This window comes from Cibotium barometz, chromosome 5 (genome assembly GCF_041138505.1).
Source record: "Cibotium barometz isolate CiBa-2024 chromosome 5, ASM4113850v1, whole genome shotgun sequence".
NCBI classification, from domain to species: Eukaryota; Viridiplantae; Streptophyta; class Polypodiopsida; order Cyatheales; family Cibotiaceae; genus Cibotium; species Cibotium barometz.
This window is the reverse complement of record NC_141050.1, coordinates 62,761,148-62,774,264: the sequence shown is the minus strand read 5'-3', so window position 1 is coordinate 62,774,264 and position 13,117 is coordinate 62,761,148.

Below are 13,117 nucleotides of genomic sequence, written 5' to 3'. Positions count from 1 at the left end.
CCGTCAATTAATTCTTGATTTGAAGTGATTGTCTTCATTTAAGTGCCTAAGTGTTACTAAGAAAATGAAAAGCAGGAGACTTTTTCTTTATACCCATGAGCAAAGTCAGTGTCTAACCCCTTACAACTATGCATATTTTTGTATTTTTGGTAGGCTCTATTGGCCCAAAATGTATACAAGCCATGGCTTGAGAGCCCCCCAAATCTCTAATGTGCAAAGTAACAAACTGTTGCTCTATTGGCCCAAAATGTATACAAGCCACGGCTTGAGAGCCCCCCAAATCTCTAATGTGCAAAGTAACAAACTGTTGCGTTGGTCCCTCGCGACTCTTGCCTAATTTATATGTAGATGTTCTCCTGATAATGCAACACTTACTTTCTAGATGTGAACTTTTAGATGTGAAGTACCACGCTGTTGCATTCCTAGCTAATTGTTGATGTAGTTCCACAATAGTGTAGCACCTGCTCTGCTGGCTCTTGAGTCTTGTATGTTATGGCATTCTTTTGTTGTCCTAATCCAAGAGTTCCTAGTGATTTTCCAGTCATCAAGAGATCTATTTATTGTCATGAACTTTAATTTCTTGGTGTTCCATCACGCCATTCTAATCATCGGCCATTCCAATCTTTGTTGTTGATGTTGTGGAGGGCAAGGTTTTTGTGGTCTAGCTTTCTTGACACTAAGATAAGCTTTGCATATTCTTTGCCATTGATTCCTTGAATCCTTGGGTTCGTGTTGAGCTTGTTGCCCTATTTTGATCCGTTTACATGGTGGTGTAAATGTTTTCTTGAACAGGACTTGCCCAACCTTACTAACACTAGCTCAACTAGTCCTCTTTCTAAGCCATTAGCCTGCATGACACCATGTCGACAAGTTACATGATCTCTCACCTTTGGAAACTCCAACCCTGTGTACACGTGAGTGAGCCTTGCCACTCAAATCTATAATATGAACATTCCAACGACTTCCTCTTAGTAGGTAATTCCCAAGTGTCACTAATTGTAGTTGCTCTATCTTGCAACTTTTTCTTGCATCTTGCATGCTCTCCTTGGCTTGTTGTAGATGTCAGAATACACAATAGTAGAAGCAGGATCAACATAATACAAAGCATTGAATCACATAAAAAAGTGGAGAGTAAACAATATTACTGCTTGCAAAACTTCATTACAAACTGATGCCGACCGTCCACCCATGTGCTCCCAATAAGGGGCTTTGATAGAGATCTAGACAGACTTTGGACAGAGGATGTCTTGCTTACAAGAGTGTTTGAACACAATGAACTCAATGATAAACTCAGGTTGCTAAACTAGTCTATATATAGTATCCAGGGTTGGCATGTTGGCCACGTCAGCCAAAATGACCAACCGATCATATCATCTGCCTACTAAGACTATACTGGACTATAATTAGGTTTTATAGGTATCTTCTTGTATAGCTCCCATGACATCTGAGACCATCTCGAACCTCAAACAAGCCCTGTAACCCAAGAACATCTTGTTCTTGGTTTGCCATTTATCACTCACTAATATACGGTCATATAGTCTGCATAAGCATGCATCCTACTTGGAAGAGTTCTACATAAGTCATCTTCTAAACATTTGGTTATGTTTGGCCACCATCCAATGTCTATACTAGGAACTACCGGGTGCCCGACTACTCCTCATAAAGGGAAACTTACAAAACAAAGCACTTCTACCATCCCCGCTGTAGAAACATTAGGATGGAGCATTGAGAAAGTGTTTTTTCAATAGTAGATGCTTCCAAACATGTCCAAAGTGTTCCTTAGACTCGGGTAGCATACACCCACCACGTGTTACCACCCATTTTATGGTTAACAAGGTTGCCACATCCAATTATATGCCAAATCATGAGTAATCTACATCAAATGTCAACGATAAATACACCAACATCATGTGCAAACAAGCCATGAAGCAATGGTTGAAAAGATACAGGGGGGAAGAGAGCTTGAGCTCTTGCAAGCACACACACACACTCACAAAACCCTAATAGAGAACACACAAGGTGAGAGGCTGAAATCTTCTTCTTCTCTACTCAACACTCAACACACCATATACAAGATAAGAGTACACACAATATGAAAGGTACTCAACCAATACATACACGGGTTCTCTATAGTGTGAACCCGACTAAGTGAGCTGGCGCTATAACTATGCCAGTCTCTAGAATGGCTGTCACACAGCCTGTCATCCCACTGGCCGCATATCACCCAAGATCTCACCAACCATGCCAGTGGTGTAAGTGTGGGGCCTATCCCCCAGGCGGGTCATCAGTGGCCACCGCCTCACTAGACGAGCTCAATATCTCAACACTCCCCCTCGAGCTCAACTCCATCTCATGTACACCAAGGGAAGCCCTGAATTTGCGGAGCTTCTCTGTACCCAATGCTTTGGTGAAGATGTCAGCTACCTGATCCTTTGTGCTGACATAAACAAGGTCAAGATCTCCTGCCAAGACCTTCTCTCTGACGAAGTGGTAGTGGACCTCTATGTGCTTCGTACGAGCATGAAAGACTGGGTTCCTGGCCAATTGTATACTGCTAATGTTGTCACAGAAAATGACAACTTGTCTATCCACTGATAGACCCAAATCTGCAAGTAGCTTTCTCAACCAAGCTACCTCACATGCTGCCATAGCAGCTCCTCTATACTCGGCCTCTGTACTCGATAGAGCAACCGTGGGCTGCTTCTTGCTGCTCCAAGTCACAGCAGCACTCCCCAAAGAAAACATGAATCCACTGGTAGATCTTCTATCTGAGATACTACCAGCCCAATCAGCATATGTGTACCCATGTACACATATCTCTGTCCCAGTCTCATAGAATAGTCCACAATGCAAAGTAGACTTCACATACCTCAGTATGCGTCTCACTGCATCCAAATGCGGTTTCCGTGGAACCTGCATAAACTGACTCACCAACCCAACAGCATAGCTCAAATCTGGTCTGGTGATCGTCATGTAGATCAAACTTCCTACTATGCTCCTGTACATAGTAGGATCCAAGATCTCTCCTGAATCTACACTCAACTTGCCATTCTGATCCAATGGCACAGAAATAGGCTTACAGCCTATCATACCATACTTGGACAACATGTCCAAGCCATACTGTCTCTGCAGTAATCCAATACCATGTGGTGACCTAATCACCTCAATGCCCAAGAAATATCTGAGCTCCCCCAGATCCTTCATCTCGAACTTCTGTTTAAGCAAGATCTTTACATCAAAGATCTCTGCATCATGGTCCCCCGTAATGATCAAGTCATCTACATAGATGACAACAAGCACAACTCCTCTATCACCATGTCTCACATACAGCGAGAAATCTGCATTGGCTACATGAAAGCCAATAGTGACAAGATATTCAGAAATCTTGTCAGACCATGCTCTTGGTGCTTGCTTTAAGCCATACAAGGCTTTCTTCAACCTGCAAACATGCTCGGGGTGACCCTCATCCTCATAACCAGGTGGCTGCAACATATACACCTCTTCTTGCAAATCCCCATGCAAGAATGCATTCTTTACATCCATCTGATGTAAAGACCATTGCTTTGACGCAGCCACTGCTATCACAACTCTCACCGTTGCCATCTTGGCAACTGGGCTGAAAGTTTCCTCATAATCAATCCCATATGTCTGCGCATATCCTTTGGCTACCAATCTAGCCTTGTACCTGCTTATGCTTCCATCACTGTTATGTTTAACTTTGTACACCCACTTGCATCCAATTGCTTTCTTGCCTTCAGGCAATTGCACTAAATCCCAAGTTTCATTTTCATATAGTGCATCCATCTCCTCATCCATAGCTTTCTCCCAACACACATTTCCAACAGCCTCATCAATGCATGTGGGCTCAACAACCTGCACAACCTTTGCCATATATGCATAGTGATGTGCCACATAACCATCATAAGTAAACCTCTGCACAAGGTTCTTCACTCTCCCAGATCTTCGCAGCTTTTCATTCATGGCTTCCATAGCCTTCTTTACACCAGGTGTTCTCATAGCTGGGATCCCAAGCTCCTCATCAAGGCTCATATCTGAGCCACTAGACTCTCCATCAACATGAGAATGCCCTGCAGAAATGTCAGGCATACCAAGGGGCTCAACCACTTTCTCTTTTCCTTTACATGATGTAGTAATCACATTTGCAGGACTGGTATTATGACGCAGCCTGCCACTCCATGGTCTATCAACAGACCCACTAGATGAGGACTCTCCTGGTCCACTCAAAGACTGTGATTGCTGACCTGCATTCTGTGCAACCACACTTCCACTCACATCAGCCCCAACAGCTTCTTTTTCAGCAACATACCAGCTGCTCATCTCATCAAACACAACATCCCTGCTTACCCTCAGCTCACGTGTAGCAGGGTTATAACACCTGTATCCCTTTTGCTCAAGGGAATATCCAATAAACACACATTTTTCAGCTTTCGGGTCCAGCTTAGTTCTCAGTTCATCTGGCACATGCACATATGCAATGCATCCAAAGACTTTCAGATGAGACAAATCTGGTTTTCTGCCAGTAAACCTCTCCTCTGGAGTTACATCATGTATGGCTGCAGTTGGAGTCCTGTTCATGATGTATACTGCTGTAGAAACAGCCTCAGCCCAATAGCAATGTGGCATATTCTTCTCTTCCATCAATGCTCGCGCAATCTCAGCAATGTGCCTATTTTTCCGCTCAGCAACTCCATTTTGCTGCGGAGTGTATCTGCATGTGAACTGTCTCTGAATACCATTCTTCTTCAAAAATTCAGAGAACTCATTGGAGAAGTATTCTCCCCCTCCATCTGACCTTAGGCACTTGACATATTTCCCTGTTTGCTTTTCAACCAAAACTCTGAAATTCTGAAAGTGAGTGAACACCTCACTCTTCTCTTTCATGAAATATACCCACACTTTCCTTGTGTGGTCATCAATGAAAGTCACATAATACCTGCAGCCTCCCATAGATATGGTCTTCGTAGGACCCCATACATCTGAATGCACAACATCTAGTGCATTTCTGCTCACATATCTGTTACGTGAAAACACATGCTTTGTTTGCTTCCCAAATTGGCATGCTTCACAGATTTTATGCATACCTTCCACTTTAAATTTTGGCAGCCCTGTCACAATTCCTTTTGTCTGCATAGACTTCAATCTCTGCACATTCACATGTCCAATTCTTTTATGCCATATGTCTGTGTCTGCAACAATTCCTGAACCATTTGCAAACATCGCAGCACTCATTTTAGGCATGTCTACATTCAACGTAAACATTCTGCCCACTCTGTTGCCTTTTGCAACCAACCTGCACTTGTCTTTGAAGTCTTCGACATAACAACCATCAGGGTTAAACCGAACCTGCAACCCCTGCTCAATCATCTGGCCAACTGAAACCAGATTCTTTGTTATGTTCGGTACATGAAGTACATCTGCAAGGTACTTCACTTTGCCATCCTGCATAGACAATGGCACATCTCCAATGTGGGCAATTGGATGAGCAGTGTCATCCCCTGTTTCCACAAAACCTGGTCTTTCCGGGTTTTTCATCTCCTTGAACCACTCCCCATGACTTGTCATGTGGTTCGAAGCGCCTGAATCCACATACCATACATTATCTTTTTGTGCTGCATCAACATTTTCAGACATGGCATTCACAACATGCTGCATAACAAACAACCTTTCATTATCCTCATTATTTCTGCTTGAGGATGCATAGTTGTTTTGCTGCACTTTCCCATTTTGCATGTCAGCCTGCTTCTTATAACATTCTGACTGCACATGTCCAGGCTTACCACAATAATAGCATTCACGTGCATCATTATATTGCCTTTGCCAATTTCCACGGCCTCTTTGACTCCCCCTGCCTCTGAATTTGCCTCTTCCACCTACGTGTTGTTGTTGTTGTTGTTGATTCTGGGACTGTTGTTGCTGCTGCTGCTGCTGCTGACCATAATTCTGATTACCTGTTCGGCCACCTCCTTGACCGCGTCCTCTACCTCGTCCTCTTCCTGAACTCGTGTAGAAGGCCTGTTGCTCTGAACTGTTTTTGCTTTGTGAAGACTGTTGGTCTTCACCCAAGTTCTTCTCTTCGATAATCAGCATAGACACCAAATCTGTAAAGTTGGGAATGTTTTCCCGAGTCTGAATAGACGTCTTAAACGCCTTGTATTGTGGCCCGAGACCACGTAGACAGACTTCCACCTTGTCATCATCATCTACTGACACACCAATAGATGCAAGGGATTCCACAATACCCTTTATCTTCAGCGCATAGTCATTCACAGACATGCTCTTTTTCTCCACAGTATGAAGTTCATTCTTCAACTGTATCTTACGTGCCTTGGTATTTGTTTCATAGAGCTTTACCAAGGTGTCCCACGCCTCCTTGGGAGACTTGGCATCCTGAATGTGCCCAATCATGGTGTCCTGTATACTAATGGATACCCAATACATAACCTTCCTGGCTCCTTGGTTCCAGTCTTTAAACTCTTTCACATCTGCAGCAGTCGAATTTATATCCGGTATCTCCGGTGCCTCTTCATGCTCACCTTCTATGTAGTCCCAATAACCTTTTCCCATCAGGAAATTCGTCAACCTGAACCTCCAAGCATGGAAGTTATTCTTATCCAGCTTCTCAGCCACAATCTGTGTTATGCCATCATTAGACATCTTGCCAAACACACAATTTTACCAGAAACTGCACTCTGGTTTTTCTGCACAAACTGCTGTATTTTCTGCACAGCGGTACTGTCGTACTCTCAAATGTCACAACCAGTGACGTCAATGTGCATACATACACCCAATGGCAACTGTAGACCTCTTTGCAGCACCCACAGTGTCTGCATAGTCAATCTGTCTTCCTGCAGTTCTTAAAACAGAGTTCTGCAGAGAATCGATGACTTACCCACAGTGCTCGAAATCGCCTGCTTTCTGAAAAACGGAGGTCCAGACGCGCCCGAAATGCGTTTTCGGCCCGGAAATTTTAGTCCGAAGGTCTGTATAGTTGCCCTATAGCTTTACTCCCGCGAAGAAAGCTCCTCAATCAGAGACCGTTTGCCGGTGCCTCCCGTAGAGCTCCCGACAAGGGTGTAGTCACCAACACAATAGGGAAGAGTAGTTGAAGCTCTTACCCTCGTACCGCTTCCTGTGGTTCTCTTGCTTGCAGCTCAGCCCTTAGCATGAACCAGGCTCTGATACCATGAAAAGATACAGGGGGGAAGAGAGCTTGAGCTCTTGCAAGCACACACACACACTCACAAAACCCTAATAGAGAACACACAAGGTGAGAGGCTGAAATCTTCTTCTTCTCTACTCAACACTCAACACACCATATACAAGATAAGAGTACACACAATATGAAAGGTACTCAACCAATATATACACGGGTTCTCTATAGTGTGAACCCGACTAAGTGAGCTGGCGCTATAACTATGCCAGTCTCTAGAATGGCTGTCACACAGCCTGTCATCCCACTGGCCGCATATCACCCAAGATCTCACAAACCATGCCAGTGGTGTAAGTGTGGGGCCTATCCCCCAGGCGGGTCATCAGTGGCCACCGCCTCACTAGACGAGCTCGATATCTCAACAATGGTGTCCAAATCTCAAGCTTGACAGGCACTCGTGAAGGTTTGATAGATAATTCATGGTGTTTCTTGCTTCAAGAGCCTGTGGTGGTGAGCTAGGATGTGCTCCCTAACGTTATAATGCATCAATATATTATGAGATGAAGCAATAGGCTGAATAGAAGCTTTGGACACCTCTCCACTTAAAGCCATGTATATAAGGAAATTTCTCTCATAATGCAAGTACACTCTCCCATCGTGCAATGGAGCTTTCCCTCTTGCTAAACCTCTCTCTAATCTTCTCTCTAATGCATGATAGTGAGTGTGTGTGAGGGATTTAAGGTAAAAGAAGGGGGTAATGCCTGTAGTGCAATGCCATAGTGTGACATGGGTAGAGTGAGCTACTACCGAGCTTGATGAGGTTGACATTTGTAGATTCCACCTTTCATGAGAGTGTTGCCTTCTTGCATACGGGTACCGACAATAGAACCATAAATGTGTAGTCTTAGTTGCACCTTCGGGCATCCACGCATCAATGGAAGATGCGTAGAAGGAAACCACCCAACCACCGGTGGCACTCTAGCAGAAGGAGAGGAGAGAGGGGATAAGGATAACTAGATGAAGCCGACAAGAGGATAAGGTGACAAGTGTGAATAGAAGCAGAAGGAGAGGAGAGAGGGGATAAGGATAACTAGATGAAGCCGACAAGAGGATAAGGTGACAAGTGTGAATAGAAGGGGGTAGGATAACAAGAATGAACTTGGAAAGGGATAAGGTAACAAGAGAAGAAAGAAATAATATAAATGGAATAAATGAAAATAACTCGTAAGGATTCTATGACAAAACAAGGACAAACTCCAATGCTCTTACCCGAATTGTTGTAATGTTTAAAAGGTACATCTCAACTCGCCACAATGATCTCAACTCGCCAATGGTAGATAGGTGCCCTCTTCACCATGCACAAGGAAACACACCCCCACTTCTCTTATCACATGCAAATTAAGGGCATTAATCACATGAGCACAAAGCATCGCACACATACCATAGCTCCAATGCAAGACTCAACCTAGCAAGCAAGAGTAGCCCAAGCAACCAAGAATGTCAACCACACAAGCATGCAATAATCTCTCACATGCAAGAGCTTCAAGTGAAAGAAGTCACCTAGAAAGCAAGAGCTAGAGAGATTTCCTAAAAAGAGACCAATGTGGTGGATTCCAACTTGGGCTAGAGGGAATGAGTACCCCCTTCCCTTGCTTCCATTATATACCAAAAGAGACCTATCCCACGTGTCACATGGCAGGCATAGGTTGATCCCTCAAATTATAACCAATAATATGTAGACACATCCATAACCTCTTAAACCATTGAATTTCATGTGCATATAAATTATGCAAAGATATGTGCCGTGTACATAGGGATACAAGGGAACGGCTCCATTCGTTTATGTCAAGAACCTTCTTGCCCTCTTAAAAGGAATCATAATAACACTGGCTAAATCACTTATCTTGGATTGTGGAAGTCCCCATAATAGAGGTAAAAAATGCAAAGAGGTGTGTAAATCCCTCTTTTTTGAGTCCTTCCTCCACTCTCAATCCTTCCTCCACTCTCAATCCTCCACTCTCCACTCTCAATCCTCTAAGTTAATCCTTCCAAAAGATAATAGTTAAGATAGAAAGCTTGAACCAGTTGTTATGCTTGACCACACCTCCAAGAGGAAACTCTACACATTCACCTAATGGATGAGCAATGAAACACAACTGTCATCGGGTACTTACCAATGCTTCGAGCTCGTGTCTCTTGAAGCTTCCAAGCTCGCATGTATGCTCCAAACTCCAACTCCACCTCCACACTGTTACCGTGGAGTTGCTCACACCATCACATAGGCCAATCACACTCTCTCTCACTCTCTCATACAAGCATGAAAGAGGCACAATGCTAGAATGCTCTCACTCCTCACTCTCTCACAACAAGTACAAGAGAAGAGCTCTCAATAGGACAAAGGGGATTGTGTCCTTTCATTATGAGAAAATACCTTATATACAATTGGCCCTTATTCACACTTGGGCGCCCAAAACTTACTAACTAGGCCTTGGGTGGCCAATGTCTCATAATGTACAACCTTTATAGTGCCTTTTGATGACATTTATTAATGTCCTCAATTGAGGATCATGGTGTTAATCCAAATAGGATTAACATTCCCCCTTTCTTGAAGTAGATTCTGTCCTCATATCCTGTTACTGAGGTCTAAAGCTCTGGTCTCATCGAATTTGTGGGGGCGATAGAAATTGCAGCGGGATTGAAGTTTTTTGAGTGTGCGCCGGAATGCCGAATGGGACTTCCAGAACCTGGTGTCGATCATGTCTTCAAATGTTATGTGCATATAACGTGGAAGACATCTTAGTCGATGGTAATATAGCATTATACCTTTGTCTGATGGCCCTTGGTTCATTTCGAACTGTAGATGCTGAGCCTAATAGCCATCATAAGGTTCTCTAGGTTGGTCTATCAGAACCACTAATAACTTCATGAACCTGACACTAGCTACAATTGCAGGATCTGGTATTTTTTGCCAAGCTCTGATCCAATTAAGAAATTGTTGTATTTGTGCTTGAATACTGGCAAATGTTGTTGGGTTAAATATTGGAAAATTGTAGCAGATATGAGAATCCCTTTCTTTTGCAGCTTGAAACTCTAGTGGTGTCCACCTCCTCTTGATAGGCATGTAGAGTGGATCCACTCGTAATGTTGGCGGTGCACTCATGTAAATGGTATTGTATTCAGTTACTGGTATTGTATTCAGTTACTGTTAAAAATTCCTTTCTCCTGAAGGTTGCACTCCAAAATCCTGCAGTTGTGGTGCGTCTTCATTTGTGTGGATGGTGGTGTATCCACCTCTGTTGTGCACTGGATGTTTCCTCCTCCATCTTTTGTAAAGCAATAACTGATCATGAAAGTGACCAGGCGAATTTTCAACAAGTCTGAGAGATGGGGCTTTGCCAGCCTTGTGTGTTTTGCGACATTGGCCCATAATGTTCCCTCTCCAGCCAATGGCAGTAATTCCTCTAATTCTGGTCGAGGGGCCCGGAGAGGGTACAACACATAATGTTGCTGCGTGGGGGTGACTACAGAATATGCCTCTGGAAGAATCTTGCTGGTAGGATCGAACGGGGTAATCTGCATCAGCACCTTAAACATAAGCTCTGGCTTTAACATTGGATTGCCTTGTTGTATGAACTCTTCATATTCTGGAGCTCACGGAATCCAAAACATTATTGTCAGTGTAAGGTGTAACATTATCAACTAGAGGCAGATTACATACCTCCTGAGGTTGCCTTGGTGGAGATGGAACATGTGCTAATATCTCCTCGAGGGCGAGAGTGTTAGTGGGAAATTCTAATTCTGGTGGAAGGAAGAGTAGATACATCTAGCTTGTGAAGAGGTAGTAGGCGGCGTGCTTGGATAGGGATCAAGAAGCCTACTCGCGATATTAGTATACATAGGGTAGGTGTTTTTGAAAAAAGAAGATGGACCCTCATCCTCACCGTGACCCGAACTAGGGAGTGGGTGACTAGGTTTATGAGCTTGGAAAAAGGTTTGAATTTCAGGGATTTCTTCGTTATCCACATCTGGGTAATTTATGTGAGTTGCATTAAAATTATTGCTTACGTTGGTAAGCATAGTTTCTAAATGCTTATGGATATTAGTATATAGCTTAAGGATGCCCACTAGGTGATATAAGGTAGATTCACAAAGATTTAAATGTTGGTGAGTATTATATACTTCTAACCACCCGTGTGACTGATTACCCATTGATAAGTATTAGCCACAACCTCGTAGTTGGCTAGTGTTGCTGGTATGTCATCTGGAACAAACAGGTCAAGTTTGTCGACCACCCTGTTGTCCAGAATTTCTGAATTTTGTAAGACACAGCACCAACTACGGAGGTTGAGGACTATTGGATAAAAGAAGATATCTTGTGGGTTAGTTAATATCAAATTCTCCCTCAAAATGCCCATAATTATAGTTGGGTCAGCATCTCACTCGGTATTTTATTTAATAAGGGTTAATTCTCCTAAACCTATATCTTCAGCTAAGTTAATGTCATATTGAAGTAATGAGAGTGTTAGTGTAGACAAAAACAAGGTAAGAGTTTGAGAAGGGGCTCAAGGAGTTACTGGCAATTGTGCCAATTTTGAGGCGCGCTTAAATAGGGTACATAAGTCATCTGTGGGCTCTGGCCTTTGATTCCTTTCCTCTGTGGTTGGCCAGTTGGCAGGCCAGCTCTTGCATGTGGATATCAGCGTTGCTGAGCTCTGTTGAAATGGCTATTTCTCTGATCATCTGTTCAGCATCCAGCGCTTCGAATCTTCTTGTTGCCACTTCTTGTGCTCTTCTGGCAGTAGCTTCTCTTTGATCGGCTTCAGTAATTTAAGTTTCATGTTGTGTTGCCAGTCTTTGTGCATCCTGTAATTGGTTTTCTAGTTGTGATATTGTCTCTTGGCTTCTTTGCGCCTCTGTTTGGTTGGTGATGATTATTTCATTGAGAACCTTGAGTTTTTCCGCATGTGCTTTGTTAACCTGCTCTCATTCCTGTTGCAATCCTTGTACTCTTTCTTGTTCTTCTTTGAGGTTGGTTGTGAGGAGCTCTATTTGTTTTGTTGAAGCATATCCTCATTACGCTTTGTGCTCTCCTGGTATTCTTGCATTTCCTTGGCATGCCTAGTTGTTAGGCCCTGTGTGTGAGCTATCTCCCTTTGTATATGCTTCTTTGCTTGCTCCAGCCTTGCATTCAAGTCAGCATTCTCATTTATTTTTTGTACAATGGTTTGACTCAAAACTAAGTTATTGCTCTCCAATGGTATTCTTGCATTTCCTTGGCATGCCTAGTTGTTAGGCCCTGTGTGTGAGCTATTTCCCTTTGTATATGCTTCTTTGCTTGCTCCAGCCTTGCATTCAAGTCAGCATTCTCATTTATTTTTTGTACAATGGTTTGACTCAAAACTAAGTTATTGCTCTCCAATGCGCTATATCTTGTTTTTGCAGCTTGTAAACTTTTTATGATTACTTCTTTATGAGTTTCCTGTGCTGCCGCCAAAGTATCTTTCACACTTTGTATTCATGCTGCATTGGCCTCTTCTAGCTGCTTCCATAGGTTGGTGTTCCTGTCGTGCAGCATGTGTGTTGTTAACAAATGGCAATGCCATACCTTCTGTTCCTGTTCCCAGTTGGTACTAGTGGCAGTACTTATTCTTGTAAGGGGATCATGCAGGAGTGTGTCGAGGCCTTCCAATGTATCCTAGAGGAACTGTTGAGAATCCACATCCTTGAAAGAACCAAGATGCGGGAGTGGCTCATCTTTATCCAATCTTCTTTGTTTGCTTGGCATGGACGTCTTTGGGAGTGTGGCCTCTTACTAGAATCTATTGGCTTCTCCAATTCTTGTTGTGCAATTGATGCCTCCTCGTGTACTGGTCCTTCCAAGGTATGATCTGTCTGTGTTTGTTCTTTAGCTTCCTCTGTATGTATCTCTGCTAGTTGTGAATCCTT